General features: G+C 44.3%; 1 long non-coding RNA gene across 1 annotated transcript; it reads right to left on the bottom strand.

The window, feature by feature from the left end:
* Positions 1–20,883: 20,883 nt before the first annotated feature.
* On the bottom strand, positions 20,884–23,738 carry LOC130305867 (uncharacterized). The gene is made up of 2 exons (XR_008855295.1): positions 23,674–23,738; positions 20,884–21,018 (listed from the first exon to the last, which is right to left on the bottom strand). It is a non-coding gene; the product is annotated as an uncharacterized LOC130305867 (long non-coding RNA).

Genomic DNA, 23,738 nt, shown 5'->3' with positions numbered 1-23,738 from the left:
CGCACAACGAGCTAATTGATTCGCACTATGAGCTGGATACTGAGGTCTCTAACTTGAGGGCTAAGATTGCGGACATTGAGGACAGATCTCGGAGAAATAATGTTAAATTCCGGGGTATACCTGAAGAAGTAGCTGCCAAAGATCTTTCTACTTACCTGACCGCCCTTATGCGCACATTTCTCCCAGAGGCGTCCCAAGCTGACCTCCTCCTTGATCGAGCACATAGAGTACCCCGTCCTAGCCACCTAGCAGCTGATGTACCGAGAGATGTACTTGTTAGAGTACACTTCTTTCATATAAAAGAAGCTCTAATGCTCAAAGCCAGGGACAGAAACAATATTCCTGAAATGTATCGCAAAGTCTCACTGTATACGGACTTATCTGCTGTTACGTTGCAGATCCGGAGAAGTCTAGCTCCTATCACCGTGATTCTGAGGGAAAACCGCATTCTTTATAAATGGGGCTATCCAACTCGCTTATTGATTCACCGCAATGACAAGATGCATGTGATTCGCTCGGTAGAAGACGGTGTGAAACAGCTTGAGTCCTGGGGCATCACTGTGGACATACCTCTCAAAGGCGCTTCCTCTTCACCCCCTGAACGGGTCCGCCAGGACTGGCAAGTGGCGAGTAGATCGCGCAAGGGTCAGCGTTGAAGCTGCTCCTCTGGAGTTGGAGTCGCCTAATTTGCTCTGCAGAAATTGGACGTTGTTTTTCCCCACCACTGATGAAGATGATACATCATCAACATCACCCTTTCTTTGAATCCATCGATGACTTGGATCTCTCTATGTTGTTCCTCCCTGTTTGTCTAGTTTGTTTTCCCTTTCTGTTCTTTTCCCTTTTTTTCAGGATCAGAGGTGGAAGACTGGAAGCACCGAAGACTTCATGCAACGCTGATATGAACTCTAACACTGGACAATCCTTTGTTTGCATGCATAATCAGAACTCTAAATGGCCCTGAAGGTAGTGTCTTTAAATGTTAATGGACTTAATGCACCACAAAAAAGATCTTACCTATGGGCAGAGGCTAAATTGTTGGCCTGTGACATACTATGTGTTCAAGAGACACACTTGCTGCAAGGAGATGCCTTCCGCATTAATCATAAAAGCTTTCCACATATATTCCACTCACATTTCCATAAAAAAGCTAGGGGCGTATTGGTGGCAGTCAGAGATACAGTGGCGTTTCAGCTAATAGAGGAAATCTCGGACCCATTGGGACGCTATATTATTTTAGTGTGTCATATTAACAATGTTGTATATACTATTGTTTCCATCTATGCTCCTAACAGGGGTCAGTTGCATTTTCTGAGAAAGATTTTCCGCCTAGCATCCAGACACAAGAAGGGCCACCTCCTTATCAATGGGGACTTTAATGCTGTTCCAGATGTGGCAATAGATGTTTCTTCTACTGGGAGACACCGCCCATTTATGATACATTCTTTATTACACTCTGAGGAGGTCTATGATGCTTGGCGGATACTACATGGTGGGGAAAGGGATTTTACTTTCTATTCTGCTGCTTCTAATAGCTATTCTAGGATAGATTTGTTTGTGGTGGGTAGGTCTCTCCTGGATTTGGTCAAGTCCTCCACCATAGAGCAGTTAAAATGGTCAGATCACACCCCTATTACACTGACAATAAATGAACGAGATTGCTCTCCACGGACATATCTGTGGAGGTGTAATGAATATTTGTTGAAGCACTCAAAACACATGGAATCTATCGCTGCAGATCTTACACAATACTTCTCAATTAACGCCTCCTCAGGGGTACGACATCACACGTTATGGAATGCCCATAAGGCTGTTATTAGGGGATCGCTAATCAAACTAGGACACATAGTGAAAAAAAGAGAGGTCTCTAAAGTTAGATGGATTGTTGGCAGAGCAAAAACTGGTGGAGGACTTGAACAAGACAACGCCATCTGAGACACATGCATCCAGACTTAGAGATATTAGAGCGTCTATACAAACCCTCTATTTTGAACAATATGCTAAACAACTACAAAAACTGAAATCCCAGTTTTATTCATTTGACAACAAGACCGGGAAATTACTAGCTAACAGACTGAAACATAAGCATACTAAAGCTAGGATCCCATACCTATGGAATACATCCATGACACATAAACTTCAGTCCCCGAGAGATATCGCCAACAAGTTTAAGGAATACTACGAATCTTTATATAATCTTGACAAAGACAGCTCGGTTATACAACCAACTGAATCCATGATAGCTGACTACCTACAAACACTTCACCTTCCATCGTTGCACCCTACGCAGCTTCAAACACTAAATGTACCTATATCCCATGCAGAGATTGTTGATATTATCAAAAAATTACCCACAGGTAAATCGCCAGGCCCGGATGGGCTTACAGCCTGTTATTATAAAACGTTTGCTACAATCTTAGCCCCCCATGCTACTAACTTCTTTAATGAAGCTATAGAATTAGGTTCCCTACCTAAAGAAAACCAGGAAGCGCTGATAGTTACGCTCCCCAAACCCGGAAAGCCGCTTGATAAGCCAGGTGATTTCCGACCAATATCTCTGCTAAACTTAGATATTAAAATTTATGCATCCGTTCTGGCTAACAGGTTGGCGCCATTGTTGCCGTCCCTTGTGTCGCCAGATCAAGTAGGCTTTGTCAGGGGAAGAAAGGCCTTTGAGATCACTCGTAGAGTTGTCAATATAGTACATTACTTAGAGTCGAATAAGATCCCATCACTCCTTCTTGCCCTGGACGCCGAGAAGGCGTTCGATCGCATCAACTGGTCGTTCGCGTTCTCGGCTCTGGGGGAGATGGGTTTCACTGGCCCTATCATTAATGCTATAAAAGCCCTGTACTCGGCCCCAAATGCGAAAGTATTTACAAATGGAGTTCTATCTGACAACTTTCTGATAGGCAACGGTACCCGACAGGGGTGCCCCTTCTCTCCCCTTATGTTCATACTCTGTATAGAGCCGCTAGCCTTAGCCCTCAAATCAAACACAAGAATTAAAGGTATCACGGTAGATGACCACACCCATTTAATATCAATGTATGCAGATGATGTCATATTGTCCTTAATAGAACCCGAGTGCTCCCTTCCCGAAACTATAGCAACGATAGAACGTTATAGTGCGGTCTCCTTTTACAAACTTAACACATCTAAAACTCAAGTATTACCTATACATATTCCCGGTGCTATTAACACAACATTAAGAAATAGATTCCCCTTGGATTGGAGATCGGAGTGCATAACGTACCTTGGGATCCAAATCACACCATCTATCTCTCAATTATATAGTAAGAATTATATGCCGTTTCTTAAAACATTTGAAGAAGACTTAAACCGTCTATCAAAAAATGATATCTCTTGGCTCGGCAGAATTGCCTCTTTTAAAATGTTGGTCCTACCCAAACTACTTTACTTGTACAGAACACTCCCAATAGGTATTCCACAGGGGTTCTTCCAACGACTTAAAAGTTTACTCATAGCATATATATGGAAGGGAGGTAGGAAAAGAGTGTCTGCGGACCTACTAACTAGGCATAAATACAGAGGGGGGCCTAGGACTCCCTGACCTCCATCATTATTATATTGCCACACTAATAGCACAACTAAAAACGTATGTACTGCCTGGTGCCCAAGCTCCCTGGTTGCAACTGGAATTGTACTTTTGTAAGCCATGGGACCTGAATACATTACTGTACCTACCTATTTGGAATCTAAAAATACCTATGACCATGTCCCCCCTCACATCTGCCGGACTACACTGCTGGCATTCCATTCATAAGAGCACTGGTAAGACATCCTCCACCTGCCCACCACTTACCCCCTTACGACTGCTAACACTTATAATACCCAACATGGAACTGCATGGTTGGTTAGACAAAGGGATAACACTCATAGCACATCTCTACGACCATGGTGGACTCGTCTCATTCACAACGTTAGTTGACAAATATGTTATTCCTCCCCATGACTTATACAAATATCTGCAGATACGACACTTTATGCAACAATATGACCGTGGGCCCTGGTTCTATAATGCGGACCTTATGCGGCTGATGGCTCTTAAGTTTAAAGGCTTACGTCCAATATATGATATGTTGGAGAGTGATAAACCTCTATCGGTGTATGCCCCTTATAAGTCATGGGAAAAGGATTTATCTTGTTCTATAACTGACGAAGAGTGGGGTATGACATGCAAATGGTCCTGTAGAGCCCTACCATGTATACTACATTTAGAAGCTGTGGTGAAATCTAGACTCCGGTGGTACCTTACACCAGATAGAATTCAAAAGATATACCCAAATACATCTGCACGTTGCTGGAGAGGATGCGGTGAAAAGGGTACATTGCTGCACACTCTGTGGTCCTGCCCTAAATTGCAGTTGTATTGGAGGGACGTTAACAGTATTATACGACACATACTTGGTCGCCAGATAGTATTGTCTCCTGCCTTGGCCATTCTTTTGTTAGACCTTCAATTTATTACACCTTCTTTGAGACTTATTGTTTGCAAAGTATTAGTTTTGGCCAAATTGCTCATAACAAGAAATTGGAAGTCTCAAGATGTACCCTCCATTAAGGAGTTGTACTCTTTACTAGATTATGCTCATGAATGTGAGAAAGCCCTTTCTTATCATATGGGCTCTATGGCATCGGTGCGAGATGCGTGGCAACCATGGCTGTGTCTTCGTTCTTTGACCACAGGCTCTAACTAAAATGGTATAAAAGATGTTTAAATATGTAATAGTTAAAGACCCTTGTATAAGACCGATCTTGCAATGAAAAGGATGGCGCCCACACTCTGATCCCCTCCTCATACCCACCCTCCTCCATACATCCAACTCCTTCCTTCCCTCTCCCCCTCTACTCCCTCTGACACGTTCCCCCACCTCAGTTTCACCCAGTTGTTTGCACTGTATTGGTTGATATGAGTCGGAACCTATTCTGTTTGTTTTTACAGATTATATTGTACATCTTAATGAGCTAGATGTTATATTGTTTGGAGCGACGATTTCATTGTATGTAAGTCTGGTGTCATAGACATTGGATGCAAATACTGATTTGTTCTTGTTCTTATGTGTATCTTTGAAAAATTCTTAATAAAAAAAGATTGACTCAAAATATCCGAACTATTAAAACAACATGTTAATGATACCGTACAGTGAACGGTGTGAACGTAAAAAAAAAAAGTCCAAAATAGCTGCTTTTTTACAACATTTTATTCCCAAAAAATTTATAAAAAAAGTATTAAAGGTTTTATATAAGCAAATATGGTATCAATAAAAAGTACAGATAATGGCGCAAAAAATGAGCCCTCATACCGCCGCTTATACGGAAAAATGAAAAAGTTATAGGTTTTCAAAATAGGGGGATTTTAAACGTACTAATTTGGTTAAACAGCTTGCGATTTTTTTTTTAAGCACAACAGTAATAGAAAAGTATATTATCATGGTATCATTTTAATCGTATTGACCCAAAGAATAAAGAACACATGTCGTAATTTTTACCGTAAATTGTACGGCGTGAAAACGAAACCTTCCAAAATTAGCTAAATTTTGTGTGGGTAAATTAAAAAGAAAACCATATAGTATTTTTTGGGTTGCGCCATACATTTTATGATAAAGTGAGTGATGGCATTACAATGGACAACTGGTCGCACAAAAAACAAGCCCTCATACTAGTATGTGGATGAAAATAAAAAAGTTATGATTTTTTGATTGCGCGGAGGAAAGATCGAAAACGTAAAAATAAAATAGTCTGAGTCCTAACCCCTTAGCCCTTTTTCACCTTAAGGACTCGGCTGTTTTTTTGCAATTCTGACCACTGTTACTTTAAACATTAATAACTCTGGAATGCTTTTACTTATCATTCTGATTCCGAGATTGTTTTTTCGTGACATATTCTACTTTAAATTAGCGGTAATTTGCATCCTTTCTTGGTGAAAAATCCCAAAATTTTATGAAAAAAATGAAAATTTTGCATTTTTCTAACTTTGAAGCTCTCTGATTGTAAGGAAACTGGATATCCAATGTATTGTTTACATCTACCACAGTAGTGCATCCATATTCTTGTATTGTATTCTAATTGTTACATATCCACACCGTTTATCTGGTGTAGGATTCTATTGTGGCACTTGCAGTCCGCAGCAGGCATCCTCCATTGTATGCATTTTTATGCTGGGGATCGCCCCTAGCAACGGACTACAAGGGCAGGATCTGCTCCCCCAGTATAAATGCACAACCGCATTTGGGGTTGAGCACTTCCAGCCATTTGAAACCACGTTTTTTGTTGTTTGTTTAAATTTTAAATTTGGAGGTGTGTAAACTCCAACATTAATGCGCCTTGAATATCTACCAGGCAGCATTAAGGAAGCACCTGTGAGGCCAGGCACCCTTAAAAGCCAACTCAGGTGGGGCTTGCAGCTTGCCTCCCTCCTCCCATTGCATGTGTGCGTAGTAACACTGGAGGGTATCTGGAAGGAGGTTGTGAGCCAGCCGAATGCTGCCGTAATTGCCCACTGGCCCCTGTTCTGTTTATCAAGCACAGGTAGGATTAGCGTTAGGTCTCGCACCAAAATGAGAAACCTTGGCGTTGGTGTGCGGGCTCTGGTGTGTCCTTCATATAAGGATACACTGGCGAATGTCTCAATTTTAACATCAGTGTTGAGGGATAGCCAATGTATTGTTTACATCTACCACAGTAGTGCATCCATATTCTTGTATTGTATTCTAATTGTTACATATCCACACCGTTTATCTGGTGTAGGATTCTATTGTGGCACTTGCAGTCCGCAGCAGGCATCCTCCATTGTATGCATTTTTATGCTGGGGATCGCCCCTAGCAACGGACTACAAGGGCAGGATCTGCTCCCCCAGTATAAATGCACAACCGCATTTGGGGTTGAGCACTTCCAGCCATTTGAAACCACGTTTTTTGTTGTTTGTTTAAATTTTAAATTTGGAGGTGTGTAAACTCCAACATTAATGCGCCTTGAATATCTACCAGGCAGCATTAAGGAAGCACCTGTGAGGCCAGGCACCCTTAAAAGCCAACTCAGGTGGGGCTTGCAGCTTGCCTCCCTCCTCCCATTGCATGTGTGCGTAGTAACACTGGAGGGTATCTGGAAGGAGGTTGTGAGCCAGCCGAATGCTGCCGTAATTGCCCACTGGCCCCTGTTCTGTTTATCAAGCACAGGTAGGATTAGCGTTAGGTCTCGCACCAAAATGAGAAACCTTGGCGTTGGTGTGCGGGCTCTGGTGTGTCCTTCATATAAGGATACACTGGCGAATGTCTCAATTTTAACATCAGTGTTGAGGGATAGCCAATGTATTGTTTACATCTACCACAGTAGTGCATCCATATTCTTGTATTGTATTCTAATTGTTACATATCCACACCGTTTATCTGGTGTAGGATTCTATTGTGGCACTTGCAGTCCGCAGCAGGCATCCTCCATTGTATGCATTTTTATGCTGGGGATCGCCCCTAGCAACGGACTACAAGGGCAGGATCTGCTCCCCCAGTATAAATGCACAACCGCATTTGGGGTTGAGCACTTCCAGCCATTTGAAACCACGTTTTTTGTTGTTTGTTTAAATTTTGAAACTGGATATTCAAAAAAAAATTTTTTTTTCGTTCACATATACAATATGTCTACTTTATGTTTTCATCATAACATTTATGAGTTTTTACTTTTGGAAGACACCAGAGGGCTTCAAAGTTCAGCAGCAATTTTCCAATTTTTCACAAAATTTTCAAATTCGATATTTTTCAGGGACCAGTTCAGTTTTGAAGTGGATTTGAAGGGTCTTCATATTAGAAATACCCCATAAATGACCCCATTATAAAAACTACACGCCGCAAAGTATTCAAAATGACATTCAGTCAGTGTTTTAACCCTTTAGGTATTTTACACGAATAGCAGCAAAGTGAAGGAGAAAATTCACAATCTTCATTTTTTACACTCGCATGTTCATGTAGACCCAATTATTGAATTTTTGCAAGTGGTAAAAGGAGAACATTTTTACTTGTATTTGTAGCCCAATTTCTCTTGAGTAAGCACATACCTCATATGTCTACGTAAAGTGTTCAGCGGGCGCAGTAGAGGGCTCAGAAGGGAAGGAGCGACAAGGGGGTTTTGGAGAGAACATTTTTCTGAAATGGTTTTTGGGGGGCATGTCACCTTAAGGAAACCCCTAGGGTGTCAAAAAAGCAAAAAAAAAAACACATGGCATACCATTTTGGAAACTAGACCCCTCGGTGAATGTAACATGGGATAAAGTGAGCCTTAATACCCCACAGGGGTTTCACGACTTAGGCATATGTAAAAATAAAAAAAATAAAAAACATTTTACCTAAAATGCTTGGTTTCCCAAACATTTTACATTTTTACAAAGGGTTAAAGCAGAAAATACCCCCCCCCCCCCCCCAAAAAAAATTTGAAGCCCAATTTCTCCCGATTCAGAAAACACCCCATATGGGCGTGAAAAGTGCTCTGCTGGCGCACTACTGGTCTCAGAAGAGAAGGAGTCACATTTGGCTTTTTGGAAGCAAATTTTGCTCTGGGGGCATGCCGCATTTAGGAAGCCCCTATGGTGCCAGGACAGCAAAAAAAAAAAAACCCACATGGCATACCATTGTGGAAACTAGACCCCTTGGTGAACGTAACAAGGGGTAAAGTGAACCTTAATACCCCACAGGGGTTTCACGACTTTTGCATATGTAAAAAAAATAAAAATAAAAATATTTACCTAAAATGCTTGGTTTCCCAAAAATTTCCCATTTTTACAAAAGGGTTAAAGCAGAAAATACCCCCCAAAATTTGAAGCCCAATTTCTCCCGATTCAGAAAACACCCCATATGGGGGTGAAAAGTGCTCTGCTGGCGCACTACAGGTCTCAGAAGAGAAGGAGTCACATTTGGCTTTTTTGAAGCAAATTTTGCTCTGGGGGCATGCCGGATTTAGGAAGCCCCTATGGTGCCAGGACAGCAAAAAAAAAAAAAACACATGGCATTACATTTTGGAAACTAGATCCCTCGGGGAATGCAAGTGTTACAGTGAGTACTTACACCTCACAGGTTTTTTGATCAGTGGGCCGTAAAAGTGAAAAATTTTATTTATTTTTTGCACTATATTGATAGTGTTACCCCAAATGTTTCATTTTCACATTGGGTAATAGGGCAAAAGGCCCCCAAAATTTGTAGAACAATTTTGTCTGAGAAAAAAAATACCCCATATGTGGATGTAAATTGCTCTGTGGACACACTGCAATGCTCAGAATAGAAGGAGTGAAAATTTTGTTGAAATTGAAGTCGGGGGTCATGTGCATTTATAAAGCCCCCATTGTGCAAAAACAGCAAAAAAAAAAAAAAAAACGAAAACACCCACATGTGACACCATTTTAGAAACTACACCCCTCAATGAACGTAACAAGGGGTACAGTTGGAAATAACACCTCACAGGTTTTTTGAAAAGTGGGCCATAAATTGAAAAATTAGATTTTTTTAACACTAAAATGCTGGGGTTACCCAATTTGTAACATTTTCACAAGGGGTAATATGAGGAATTGGGTTACAAATTTTGGAGGGCTTTTCCCCCCGACTATAAAAATACATCCACATATGGGGTAACGTGCTGGGCGGGCACACAACAAGGCTCAGAAGTCATAGAGGTCACTTTGTATTTGTGGCCTATGGCATATCAGTAGCTGACAGTTACATACATTCCGAGGAAAATACAAAAATGAAACACCCACATGTGGCACCATTACAGAAAGTACCCACCTTGAGGAATGGGTATAGGGGTAAAGAGGACATTTTGAACTCACAGATGTTTCCTAAATTTAGTTTCCAGGAATGGATGCAGGGTAGCTTTTGAAAATTGCAATTTTCAACCTATGCTCTGCTTCATTTTTCTGGGAACAACTAACATGTGACTCCGAATTGTCGCCTGGAAATACGACAAAGCTCAGTGTGAACTCTTCGCATTTGAGGCGGATGTTTGTTACGGACCTTACGTACAGTACGTACGAACAGTTACATACATTCAGAGGAAAATACAAGAAAGGAACACCCACATGTGACACCATTACAAACAGTACACCCCCTAGGGAAGGTGTATAGGGGTGAAGTGGAGATTTGGAACAGACGGGTGTTCCCTTCAAGGAATGGATGAAGTGTAGTATGGGGGAAAGAAAATTGCAATTTTAATACTGATATGCCAATTATTTTACCAGAATGATGACCCAGAGTACAGCCAAAAGTAAAAATGATGCCCGCCCCAAACCCTATACTCTGAATCATCATTCTGGGAAGGGGATGTGTGGAGCCGTCCCTATTCTGTTACCTCAAATGCGCAACCCGCTCAGGTGGGGAGAGAGAGCATTGCACATTTGAGGCAACTGCAAACCTCCAATGCTGTTGACTCTGTGTCCCATGACCCATTTTTCAGGGGGGGGGGGGGGAGAAAGAAAAAAAAAACATATTGGGGTTATGGGAAAGAGGTTTTGGGTTTGATTTTTTTTTTTGGGGGGGGTTTGGTTTAAAATTTGGAAGACAATGTACCCTGGACTGGTACATTGGAGCCGAATTCTGGGGAATTAAATTTAGGACAAAGGATGGAAAATTTAGTACTCCATGGAAGTGTGATACTCCCTGAAGCAGCCTATGCAGAGGCCCGGATTATCTGGGCAAGTGTCACACTGAATGGTGGTGTCCCTCCTTCTCCACTTCCTGTTACACACACTGCATCTTTTCTGGGTTTGTCCCGACCTTCCAGTGTTGGGGATCACACCTGGAAAGTGTTGGCCGGGAACGATCCGGGGACCTAAAGTTCCAGAGGTGCTCTGACCCGCTCTTTGGCGGTCACCATAGATGAGGGCCTTTAGAACTACCTCTTGAAACTCCAGGAATGTCCCTGTGTTGCCAGCGTTCTGGTACAGTATAAAAGAGTTGTACATGGCAACCTGTACCATGTAGACCGCAACCTTTTTATACCATACAAGTGTTTTCCGCATGGCATTATATGGCTTGAGGACTTGATCAGAAAGACCAACTCCCCCCATATACCGATTGTAGTCCAGAATACAATCGGGCTTGAGGACCGGTCCCGCGTTACCTCGCACAGGGACGGGGTGCTGCCGCTCCCATGAATAGTGGTGAGCATAAGGACATCCCTCTTGTCCTTATACCGGACCAACAACAGGTTCTCATGGGAAAAGGCACGGGACTCACCCCGGGGGATAGGAGCATGTAGGGAATGATGGGGCGGAAGGCCTCTTTGATTCTTCCAGACTGTCCCACAAGCAACTGTGGATCTGGCAGCGAGGGATGTGAAAAGAGGGATACTAGTATAAAAGTTATCCACGTAAAGGTGGTAACCTTTATCTAGCAATGGGTGCAAAAGGCCGCTAACACCCAGAGTGGGGGGACATTCTGGGGGTTCAAAACGGGACTCTCGTCCCCCATACACTATAAACTTGCAAGTGTACCCGGAGATACTCTCGCAAAGTTTATAAATCTTCACGCCATACCGCGCCCGCTTGGTAGGGATGTATTGCCGGAAGCTGAGTCTCCCCTTGAAGCTGATGAGAGACTCATCAATAGAGACCTCCCACCCCGGGACATAGGCCTGCCAAAATCTGGCCTCAAAGTGATTGATGATCGGCCTGATTTTATACAGGCGGTCATACGCAGGATCAGTTCGGGGGGGGGGGGGGGACATGCCACATTATCACCATAATGCAAACATTTCCGAATGGCCTCGAACCGGGGACGTGCCATGGCCATACTGTAGAGGGGTGTCTGGTAAAAGACGTCCCCACTCCAATATTGCCTGACACTGTTTTTTTTTAACTATACCCATATGCAGCACAAGGCCCCAAAAAGTCCTCATTTCGGCTGCATCGACTGGAGTCCAGCCGCCGGGTCTAGCTAAAAATGAGCCCAGGTTAGCGGCGACGAACTGTTGGGCGTACAGATTCTTCTGTGTAACCATCAAATTAACAAAGTCATCACTGAAAAAATTACCGAAAAAGTATTTTTCAGTGAACCCGGCGATGTTAATTTTGATTCCTGAGTCGCCAACAAACTCAGGAATCACGGGCTCGTGGTCCGCTGGCTGAGTTCAGACAAGTTCTCCGGTACGAGGTACCAGTGAACTTGGCTGGGGGGCTTCACTAGTATGAGCGCCAGGGGGACTCATACTAGCATGGGGCACAGGGTCAAGGACAGAGGAGGTTCGCGGCGCCGCACGGCGGCGTCTCCGCCGCCTTGGTGGCTCATCATCAGAACTAGATGATGAGGAGGACGAGGAAATAAGGAAGGTGGGGTCTTCCTCGTCCTCTGAGACGCTTTCAGAGTCGGAGGCAATTATGGCATATGCCTCCTCCGCCGAAAACGCACTGCCCGCCATTTCCCTACTCTAATGGGGATACGGGTGTGTGTGTGTGTGTGTGTGTGTGTGTGTGGGGGGGGAAACTTTATTTGTGCGTGTGCTGTGTGTGGTGTGGTGCTTGACTACCTCCCTAACCCGCCCTAACCGAAAAAAATATAAAATAAAAAGGGGACTTTTGTTAAAAAAAAAGGGGGACTTCTAGCGCAAAAAAATCCCTGCGCCAAAAAAAAAAGCGTTTATCTAATCAGTGGTATGCGAACTGATTAGTACTTGTGGCGGCTGGGGGCGCAGAAGTCAGTGGGGGGTCCGGCCACTCAGCCCAGAACAGTGGCTGGTGGCTTGTACACAGACCCCCACACAAAAAACCCGAAAAATAAAATAAAAAAAAGCTTAACCCCCAAAAAATGCACCCACCTGAACCCCAAAAAAAACCACTGATCAGTGATAAATCACTGATAGCGGTGGGACAGGCTACACACACAGGTTCGGTCCGTCCACACAGTACACGCCTGCTACTGGTGGCACGGACCGCCTATGGGTGCAAAAAAACGCAATAAAACGCGTACTACGGGACTGATTAGCGGTGGGTGGGCTTTAAGAAACGGTGGCGGACCGCTATTTTATGACTAAGAGGGTCTGCACACACGCTTACGAAAAAAAAAAAAGGCTGGCGGCAGACCACAGCGACTCAGCAGGGCCGGGGTCATGCAGCTAAAGGTGCTACGGACCCACGGACACCCTCTGAAGTACGCAAAAAAAAAAAAAATACTTTTTTTTAACCCTAACCTGTCCCTACCTAATCTAAAGCTAACCCTCTGTGCAAAGGGGGCACTTTTTTCACACTGAGGGGATGGTGGCAGCACGGGGCTCCATCCTGCTCACCAGATCTGAGTGGAATGGCGGGCAGAGCAGAGCAACATGCTCCTAGCCCCCACCATCCCCTCCCATTACACTGTGATTGGTGTGGCCACTTTGGCCACCCAATCACAACTGTACTGAGGGGGGTGGCAACGATGCCAGCCCCCAGTACAGTAAGGATGATGATTAGTGGTGTATATGACACTACCATTCATCATCTTTATCCGGGTCACAGGGTCACACGTGACCCTGATGACCCGGAACCGCTGCTGAACGCCGGTTAATACTTAACGGCGTCCTGCAGCGATCGCTGATATAGGAGGTCCTCCAGACCTCCTCCGGCACACTGCCAGGATGTCTGCTGAATGGGCTGAGTCCTTAAGGGGTTAAGCACTCCTCATCATCATCATCATCATCATCATCACTTTTGCCCCCACCATTGGAAAAACAACTACCCCCATTCAAACATCTGGAAGTTATCTCAACCCTGAAAAAGGCGCTCTTCATTTGATTCACACTGCTGTATAAGAATTCTTCTGTCCATCAACCATCAGTATATTAGGAGGTGGTGGCACCCTGCCACCTCACTCCTATCCTTTAGGATGTCTCTGACAGCTCCGAACATCCCTATTCTCCCGGCTATCGGTCATCAGGACCCCCAGGCATTTGCACAGGATGCCTGCTGAATGATTCCAGAAGGCATCCCGGTCCTTAAGTACCAGGGAGCAAGGGCGTACCTGTACGCCCTTTAATCCCAAAGAGGTTAATCCAATTCTCCAGACTCCATTAATTGCTTCTTTTTAGTCCACTGTAATTGTCTTATGCTTAGATGCTTTCTGTAAATTCCTTTCAATCCGCTAATTTCTTACAGTTCTGATACAAAACATGTATATCCAATTTCCATTTGTTTTGTAGTGCAATTTTTCTATTTTAGGGTACAGTGTAACAGTTACAATGGCCTGACATTACAATATTTTTCAAGATACAATGGTCTTTCCAGGACCATTGTAACTGAAATCATAACCAACATACAATGCCAGAAACAGTCTGGATGTGTGAATGGCTGGAAGATCTGATAAATCAAAGACGGCATTTCATTGGTAAAACCCCTGTATAGGGGAGTATGGTACTGTTCTTTACCATTGCCAGGACTAGCTGCTCCATTTGACACCATGTGAGAGTGGCTCCATTTTGTAAAAAGTGGTCCCAATTTATCAAAATGTGTGATAGAAAGCTGTCTGGTTTTGCCCATAACAACCAATCACAGCTCAGCTTTTATATTTTTCAAAAAGCTCTGGTTAAGCTGTGACTGGTTGCTAGGGGCAAAATCTCTCCAGTTTTTCTCACACACTTTGATTAACTAGCGCCTGTGTGTACTGAACAGGACCCTGAACAAGCACTCAAAGTGATTTATAGCTTCTAGCAGCTATTTCTGACTTTTACATGTAATCATCTGCTTTGCCATCTTGTCATTCTTTTAATTAAATGTTTTTCCTATGTTGGGTTAACATTTTGGAGACTATGGAGGTGGGGGGGGGGGTTGATGTATTAAAAACAGGTTGTCAGCCTGTTTTGTGGAACTTTGTCTGTTGTGCACCAAAAGTATTTTGTTGCACAGCATGATGGCAACTATGGCTATTAGAAAACTGCCTGTGATATCTCCAGAAAGTTCTAAGTGTGGTTGGAGGTAGTGTGGGTTTGTGATGTTTGGAGGCCAGTTGCATTAACAAAATGCAAATCTTCAAAAAGGGCACATAGCAAATACATTTCCATTCCAAAATTCCTAACCAAGCAGAACTATATACTGAATACCTTTAGAAATCTTCAATATGAAAAGTTGCAGACTTTTGCCATAGAAAATGACTGCGCCAAACCATTGGGACAAAAATTGAAGAAAGTGTGACAAAAACAATGATAAATTGCCCCTATGGAACAAATTACTAGTTTGGGCTCAGTCTATATTGTAAAATGGGTACTCCACTTCTTAAAGGGTAACTCTCATAAAAAATGTTTTTTGCAATTGCACTCCTTATGGTAAATAAAAAATATTTATAATATACTTTGCTTAAAAAAAATGTATCTACTGTATATACTCGAGTATAAGGCGAGTTTTTCAGCACGATTTTTCGTGCTGAAAACACCCCCCTCGGCTTATACTCGAGTGAACTCCCCACCCGCAGTGGTCTTCAACCTGCGGACCTCCAGAGGTTTCAAAACTACAACTCCCAGCAAGCCCGGCCAGCCATCGGCTGTCCGGGCTTGCTGGGAGTTGTAGTTTTGAAACCTCCGGAGGTCCGCAGGTTGAAGACCACTGCGGCCTTCGACATCATCCAGCCCCCTCTCACCCCCCTTTAGTTCTGACTACTCACCTCCGCTCGGCGCTGGTCCGGTGCTGCAGGACTGTCCGGAGAGGAGGTGGTCCGGTGGGATAGTGGTTCCGGGCTGCTATCTTCACCGGGGAGGCCTCTTCTAAGCGCTTCGGGCCCGGCCTCAGAATAGTCACGTTGCCTTGACAACGACGCAGAGGTGCGTTCATTGCCAACGTACTTCTGCGTCGTTGTCAAGGCAACGCCTCTATTCCGGGCCGGAAGCGCGGAGAAGAGGCGCCCCCGGTGAAGATAGCAGCCCGGACCACCTCCTCACCGGACAGCCCTGCAGGACCGGACCAGCGCCGAGCGGAGGTGAGTACTCAGAACTAAAGGGGGGTGAGAGGGGGCTGGATGATGTCGAAGGCCGCAGTGGTCTTCAACCTGCGGACCTCCGGAGGTTTCAAAACTACAACTCCCAGCAAGCCCGGACAGCCGATGGCTGCCCGGGCTTGCTGGGAGTTGTAGTTTTGAAACCTCTGGAGGTCCGCAGGTTGAAGACCACTGAGGGCGAATGATGACAAGGGGATGATGAAGGGGGGATGTGTGGGATGATAAGGGGATGATGAAGGGGGGATGTGTGGGATGATAAGGGGATGATGAAGGGGGGGATGTGCGGGATGATAAGGGGATGATGAAGGGGGGATGTGTGGGATGATAAGGGGATGATGAAGGGGGGATGTGTGGGATGATAAGGGGATGATGAAGGGGGGATGTGTGGGATGATAAGGGGATGATGAAGGGGGGATGTGTGGGATGATGACAAGGGGATGATGATGAGGATGTTAATGACGGGTCTGGATGATGACAGGGGGGGATGATGTATTTCCCACCCTAGGCTTATACTCGAGTCAATAACTTTTCCTGGGATTTTGGGTTGAAATTAGGGGTCTCGGCTTATACTCGGGTCGGCTTATACTCGAGTATATACGGTATGTTTTGTTTGTGCTTAAAAAAAGCTCAAGAGCACATTTTCCCCAATCTCATCCACAGACTTTGGACCGAAGCCCAAACACAGGAAGTGCAGCTTGGAGTGCTGAGGTGGGTGTGTCCAGCCTCATCCAATCATAGCTCCTCTCACACTTAACTGCCATATGCTGTTGGTTGGACACACCCTCCTCAGCACTCCAGGCTGCACTTCCTGCGTTTGGGCTTTGGTCCAAAGTCTGTATATAAGATGGGGGAAAATGTGCTCTTGAGCTTTTTTGAGCACAAATAAAACAAAGAAAACTATTTTTTTTTAAACAAAGTATATTAGAAATATTTTTTATTTACCATAAAGGAGTGCAATAGCAAAAATTAGTTTTAATGAGAGTGCCCATTTAAGGGGTACTCCGCTGCTAAGATGGTTGATGGCAGGGGTCCCGCTGCTGGGGCCCCCGTTCTCTTGCAGCACCCGGTGTTCTAACAAATGCCAGGTTCCTGCGGCAGTGGTCGTGATGTCACGGCCACGCCCTCTCGTGACACCACAACCCCTCCATTCATGTCTATGGGAGGGGGAGTGTCGAATGACGTCACGAGGGGGTGTGGTCGTGACATCATGATCACGGCCTCCAGCTCCATGCATTCTGAACAAAATGTTTAGAACGCTGGAGCACCGGAGTACCCCCTTAAAGGGAACACTGTATATTGCTTATTTTATAAACATAAAGTAGGAAAAGGTTGTCACTCAACGCTGCTGGTGTATGACAGAGCTTTCGGACATTACATACAGTGCTGCCATAGCAGACTTGCATCTGTGGACATCGGCATGAACAGCATTGTATCTATATGTATACAATTGGAATTTTCAATTCTGACATATTTAAAGGGAACCTTAGTGAGGCCAGCATAACATAGCGACAAATATGCTGTTTTCTGGCGCTTATTCTTATACATACAGTAGTTTATGAGAACTTACATGACAAAGTAGGCAGTCTGCACCTGGCACTGAGTTCTCCCTATGCACAGTAACATAAAGAAACCTGACAACCATTAACAGGTGGGGGAGACCACCGTTATGATCTGTTATTTAATCCATTATGATCCATTACTGTCCACTAATTTAAACCCCTTTTTGACTTCCTATATTGGTACTGAGCATGCTCAGTAAAGCCTCTCAACCAGGATCATTACGGAATATACAAATAAGGCTAGGTTAGGAGCTGCCCCGTTATAGACCAGTTATGCAATATTGGATAACGCAAAAACAGATTCCAAAACTGTTCATAACAGATCACAATGGATGACAGATTTCTGCTATTTTAACAGATATTCTGGATGCAAAAACTACTCGTTAAAATTAATGGGATCCTTTATGACCCATTATCAGGAGTTCATGATGGGAGAACATAACGGGCATGATTCAGAGGATATAAATGGTAGTGTGAAAGAGCCCTCACAGGTACTAACAGATGGTCATTAGTGGTCATCCATAGACTTCAATGTTAAAATTTTAACATCCGTTATTCAACCGTTATTTTTGACAGGAGAAAAATTTGTGCATCACGCGGCTGGCTATTAGCGGCGGCCCCGGCTACTGAGAACAGCCGGGGGCTGCAGAGTATGGAGCGGGCACGAGTCTGGAGCCCGCTCCATACACACTGCAGAGCACCGCATGCTGGATATTAACGGCGGTGATGCATCAGCGGCCCCCAGCTACGGAAATCAGCCAGGGGTCGCAGAGTACGGAGCGGGCACGAGTCGGAGCCCGCTCCGTACACCCAGAGCGCCGCCGTGTCAGATCTGGCCTGCCCGGCTCCACAAACGTGGAACTTGTATCTCCTGATGCCCGGGACATGCTGTTCCGACCGTCAGGAGATACAAATTCCACATCCCTTAGGGCTTCAACCATGACATGCAAATAATTTCCTGTCTCTCCTTTGCTCTCTGCTAATAGAAACATAATTCCTTTAACAGTAGTCAGTGGACAGCAGACTGCCGTGAAAGGAGACACCTAGTGGCCAAAACTAAGGTTTTTGCTCTTGGGTAAGGAGTCATTTTTGGATGATTGAAAATGATCCAGTGTGACAATTTGAAATGTTAATTTGTCACACTGCCACAGAACTATGTAATATGGCTTACTGAATGAGGTTTTTCTGAAAAGATTTTGTGAATTTTTAAAAAAATGTTTTCATTCATATCCCATATGCAATATCAAGCAATTTTCTCAATGCTTTTAGGGAGCAATATTTTAAAGGGGTACTCCGCCCCTGGCATCTTATCCCCTATCCAAAGCATAGGGGATAAGATGTCAGATTGCCGCAGTCCTGCTGCTGGGGACCCTGGGGATCGCCGCTGCGGCACCCCGCCTTCATTACTGCACAGAGCGAGTTAATGACGGGCGATACAGGGGCCGGAGCAGCGTGACGTCATGGCTCCGCCCCTCATGACATCACAGCCCGTCCCCTTAATGCAAGTCTATGGCAAGGGGCGTGATGACCGCCACGCCCCCTTCCCATAGACTTTTATTGACGGGGGAGAGCCGTGACGTCACGAGGGGCAGAGCCGTGACGTAACGATGCTCCGGCCCCTGTATTGCCCGTCATTAACTCGCTCTGCGCAGTAATGATAGCGGGGTGCTGCAGCAGCGATCCCCGGGGTCCCCAGCAGCGGGACCCGGCGATCTGACATCTTATCCCCTATCCTTTGGATAGGGGATAAGATGTCTAGGGGCGGAGTACCCCTTTAAGGCTTGTATGCCCCTTTTCAAATTACTGCACAAACCTTGCCTTTAAGCCCCTTTCTTGCCACTTATGAGAACAAAAAATTGGGGGCTTAGCAAAATAGGGATGTGGGCCCAGATTTATTAAAATGTGTAAGAGAAAACTTGAAAATGGCGGTGAGAGGCCGCTGAAACGTTGTCTCTATATCCCTGGAATAAAATAACACTTTATTGATTCACTACTTTGGTGTGCTGCCGTTATACTTTACCTATCAAGAGGAACCAGAGCACCGAGGTTCAATTGTGCCTGCACTCACCTCACCTAAACTGGATGTGCTGCTTCGTATAGACTTTATAAGAGAAAAAGTGGAGAGATTTTGCCACAGCAACCAATCACAGCTCAGGTTTCACTTTACTTTCACTATTAGCTGTGATTGGACTGTGGAAAAAAAATCACTCCCCTTTTCTCTCACACAGTTTGATCAATCTGGGCCATAGTCTCCCATGGCCCTGCCGATTTAATATAATTTACACCAGGAACTGGCATAAACCATGCCTAAAATCTGCAGCAGCTCATAGATGGCATAGATTTTAACCACATGAATGCAAGTTTTCCTGCTACGAATGACATTGACCTGACAGCACACTTCTCATGACTGTACAGGCTCTCCCTGCTCTCCCCTCTCTTAGCATCAGAAATACTAGCAGGGCAGATAACATAGGCTAAACTATATAAAAGAGTAAGATAGGGAGGAAAGCACACACAAGGCAGTGTACAGCGGGAGAGAGGGGGAAATACATAGGTATGTACAGTTGTAGAAAGAAAAGGCATGGGGCGGAAAATCACACACTCCTCAGCATCAGTGTCTGCTAGCACACCTCAACATACCTCATTGGCTATATAAAAACACACACACACACACACATCAAGCTACCGACTATTAGGTAAGGCCTTGTTCGTTGCACTCCACTATTCGGAGTTCCGTTGGCAATCCAGCCAGAAGTTCAGCAGAGAAAAAAAAAAAGAAAAAAATAGTGCAAACTCTATTTTTTTTCTCAGCTAAAATCCTGTTAAATTACCGGGTCACCAACGGACCCCATGCAAGTTAATGGGGACCTCTAGAAGCCGGCGGTAGCCGTTTGCATCCGACCCATTTCAGGGCCCGATCAGCAAACACACACACACAAAAAAAAAATTAAATTAAATTTAAAAAAACAGCCGATTGGGCCCTAGCCTAAAGTGAGGTGCACTTTGTACTCAACATATCAGCCACCTCAAAAAAAATAAAAAGGTAACTTGGTTCAGACCATGCCTGTAATGTAAATATGGAAATCTTACTTGGCAAAAGTGCTTTTTCATTTAGCTTTCAGTACTTAGGCTTGTTCTAGCTTCTTTTCTAACAGTTTACAATTAAGTTCTGGAAGGTAATCTGCATGTAAAACCATATTACATGTCCATAACATCTAAAAGGATGAATATCTGAATTTCCCCATTCCAGTGGGCGTTGAAGGCAAATTAAATGGAGCAGAACATAGATATTGAGACAGAAACTAGACCCAACAAAATTGTTGTATAGGTAGAAATGAGAACTTTAAAAGAATTGCACTAAAGGAAAAAGTGATAAATAAAAAGTTTATTTATATACAATGTATTCACTTCACCAAATCCTTTACATGCTTCCAGCCTTCTGCTGTATAATCACAAACTTTAGTAGGGGCTGCAGAGAGAGTAGACACTGTCTTCTGTACACCTGGGGATGAAAGAAGAGCATAAGTAAAGACACTGGCCCATATGTATCAATCTGCCTGGCCAAAATCAGATTTGCCCATTCACAGCTCAGCTGTCATATCTCAAAGAGCTTAAGTGATTGACAGCTAAGATGTTGTTGCCACTTTGAATAGCAAAAAAGGATGGATCAACAAAGCCTCTGTTCACATCTGCATCATGCCTGCCATAGAGTGCTAAATTCACAGTATGATTCCTACCATCAAAATGACAGAACTATAATAATGCAAAAGAGGTCCATCTGGCTATAAATGGCAAGAACAGCCATGCATTCAGCACCATTCTTCCTTTTAAATTTGACAGAACTACCAACAAACGCTCTGAACCGAACCTCTGATACAGATGTTAAAGTCTAAAACAGAACTCCGAACTCCCTTTCTAAAACAGAATATTGCCCAAACGAATATCCTGCACAATTGCATTTAAGAAGACCTTGTAAATTGACAACAGAAATCCAGTTTTGGTGTAGTTATTTTATGCATTTTTAGCCAAAACAGGTACCCGATCAGCCTTTGGGCTCTGTGCAGGAGTTATAAATTAAGTGCCAAAAACACAGTTCATCCTATAGGTTAGGAAAATCACTGTAAGAGTACGTTCACACGCACGGATTTTCACAGTGTATTTAGCTGTGGATTCGCTGGTGAAGGCCCCGCTCTATGCTGGCTTTACATGTGCCTGCTCATAGTGGCAATACGCCGCTACGAGCAGGACACACTGCAGCGATGTGTGCGGCGTACTCGTAAATCGCGGCCGCTCTCCCTGCCCTGAGCTAGGCAGAGAGCTCCCGCGATGTGAGTATACTGCGACTCGCACATAGCAGTGTGCCTGCTGGTAGCTGCGTATTGCCGCTATGAGCAGGCACATGTAAAGCCAGCATAGAGCGGCCCTTCACCAGCGGATCTGCAGCGTAAAATCCGCTGAAAATCCGTGCATGTGAACGTACCCTTGCAACCCTGTAACATTGGTCTGCCAACACAGACATAAAAATGTTAGGGGCATTCACATCACAATTTTTACAGCCTTCTTGTTCACCATCGACTTCTATTGACACATTGCATCCAACATATGTAACTGTTTTGGTCGATTTACCTTTTGTCCAATTATGTCTCCATTCAAAAACTGATTACATTTTTTATTTTTTTAACAGTACTGCCTATGTAAATCAAATAGAAACATATTGCTGTACATTTCAATCCGTTTAAAAGAAAAACTGTCAGTGTCACCTGCTCTAACCTGTAGGTACAGACAGGTAGTGCAGGTGACAATGATACTTACCTGGACCTGTGCCGTGCTGCGGTTCTCCGAAGTATGTTACGTTCCAGGGCAGAATTGCAGCATTGGCGGAGCTTAGCTACGTCATCGCTGCTGTTCTTTGCTGGGTCCAGCTACTAGAAAACAGCAGTGGTGACGTCACTAAGCTCTGCCCATGCTCCAAGTCAGTCCTGGAACGGAAGATGTGGCAGAAGATTGCGGGAGAACCACAGCAAGGAATGGGACAATGTAAGTACTGTTGTCAACAGTGTCACCTGCACTACCTGTCTGTACTGACAGGTTATTGCAGGTGACACTGATGACAGATTTCCTTTAAATAGGTACTGACAGATGTTGTATATCTTGGCAAAACATTAACCTTTCTAATATACTTCATAAGAGAATTTTATTTAAAGTACAGTAAGTGAGGGTGGGCTAGCACTCTGTGCTCTCTGTCTGATAGGACTCCTCTGCGCTCTCTCCTGTCCGATAACACTCCTCTGCGCTCTCTCTCCTGTCCGATAGCACTCCTCTGCGCGCTCTCCTGTCTGATATGACTCCTCTATGCTCTCTCTTGTTTGAGACAAGAGAGAGCACATAGGGGTGCTATCAGACAGGAGAGAGCACATAGGGGTGCTGACAGGAGAGAGCACATAGGGGTGCTGACAGGAGAGAGCACATAGGGGTGCTGACAGGAGAGAGCACATAGGGGTGCTGACAGGAGAGAGCACATAGGGGTGCTGACAGGAGAGAGCACATAGGGGGTGCTGACAGGAGAGAGCACATAGGGGTGCTGACAGGAGAGAGCACATAGGGGTGCTGACAGGAGAGAGCACATAGGGGTGCTGACAGGAGAGAGCACATAGGGGTGCTGACTGGAGAGAGCACAGAGGCGTGCTGACAGGAGAGAGCACATAGGGGTGCTGACAGGAGAGAGCACAGAAGAGTCATGATAGCACTCCTCTGTGCTCTCTCTCTCCTGTCTGATAGAACTCCTCTGTGCTCTCTCTCCTGTTCTATCAGAGAGGAGGAGTACTAGCTCACCCTCATTTACTGGACTTTGTCCATGCCTTTTATTCAGCTTGGACAAAGCCATGATTTCTATGAAAACGGAAATAAAATCTTATTATGAAGTATATTAGAAATATTAATGTTTTGCCAAGATGTACAACATAACAGGTTTTTGAATCTGACAGTGCCCATTTAATCTCACTATTTTTTTTTTTACACATATAAGGAATCTAAAATACCAAGAAACAAAAATAGATTTTTTTTTTTTTTTTTTTTATAAAACGGACAAAAATTTGTATTGACTAGAACTTGCACTGTTTCTACCAGGAAGAGCAGTCATAAATGGCTAAATACTCACCCCAGTTCCAGGACTCACAAACTGAAAAGTCCAGCTTTGGTGCAGATGGAAGCTGTGAAGGACAA

Source organism: Hyla sarda, chromosome 1 (assembly GCF_029499605.1).
Source record: "Hyla sarda isolate aHylSar1 chromosome 1, aHylSar1.hap1, whole genome shotgun sequence".
Taxonomy (NCBI): domain Eukaryota; kingdom Metazoa; phylum Chordata; class Amphibia; order Anura; family Hylidae; genus Hyla; species Hyla sarda.
This window is presented reverse-complemented; position numbering and strand designations above follow the sequence as displayed.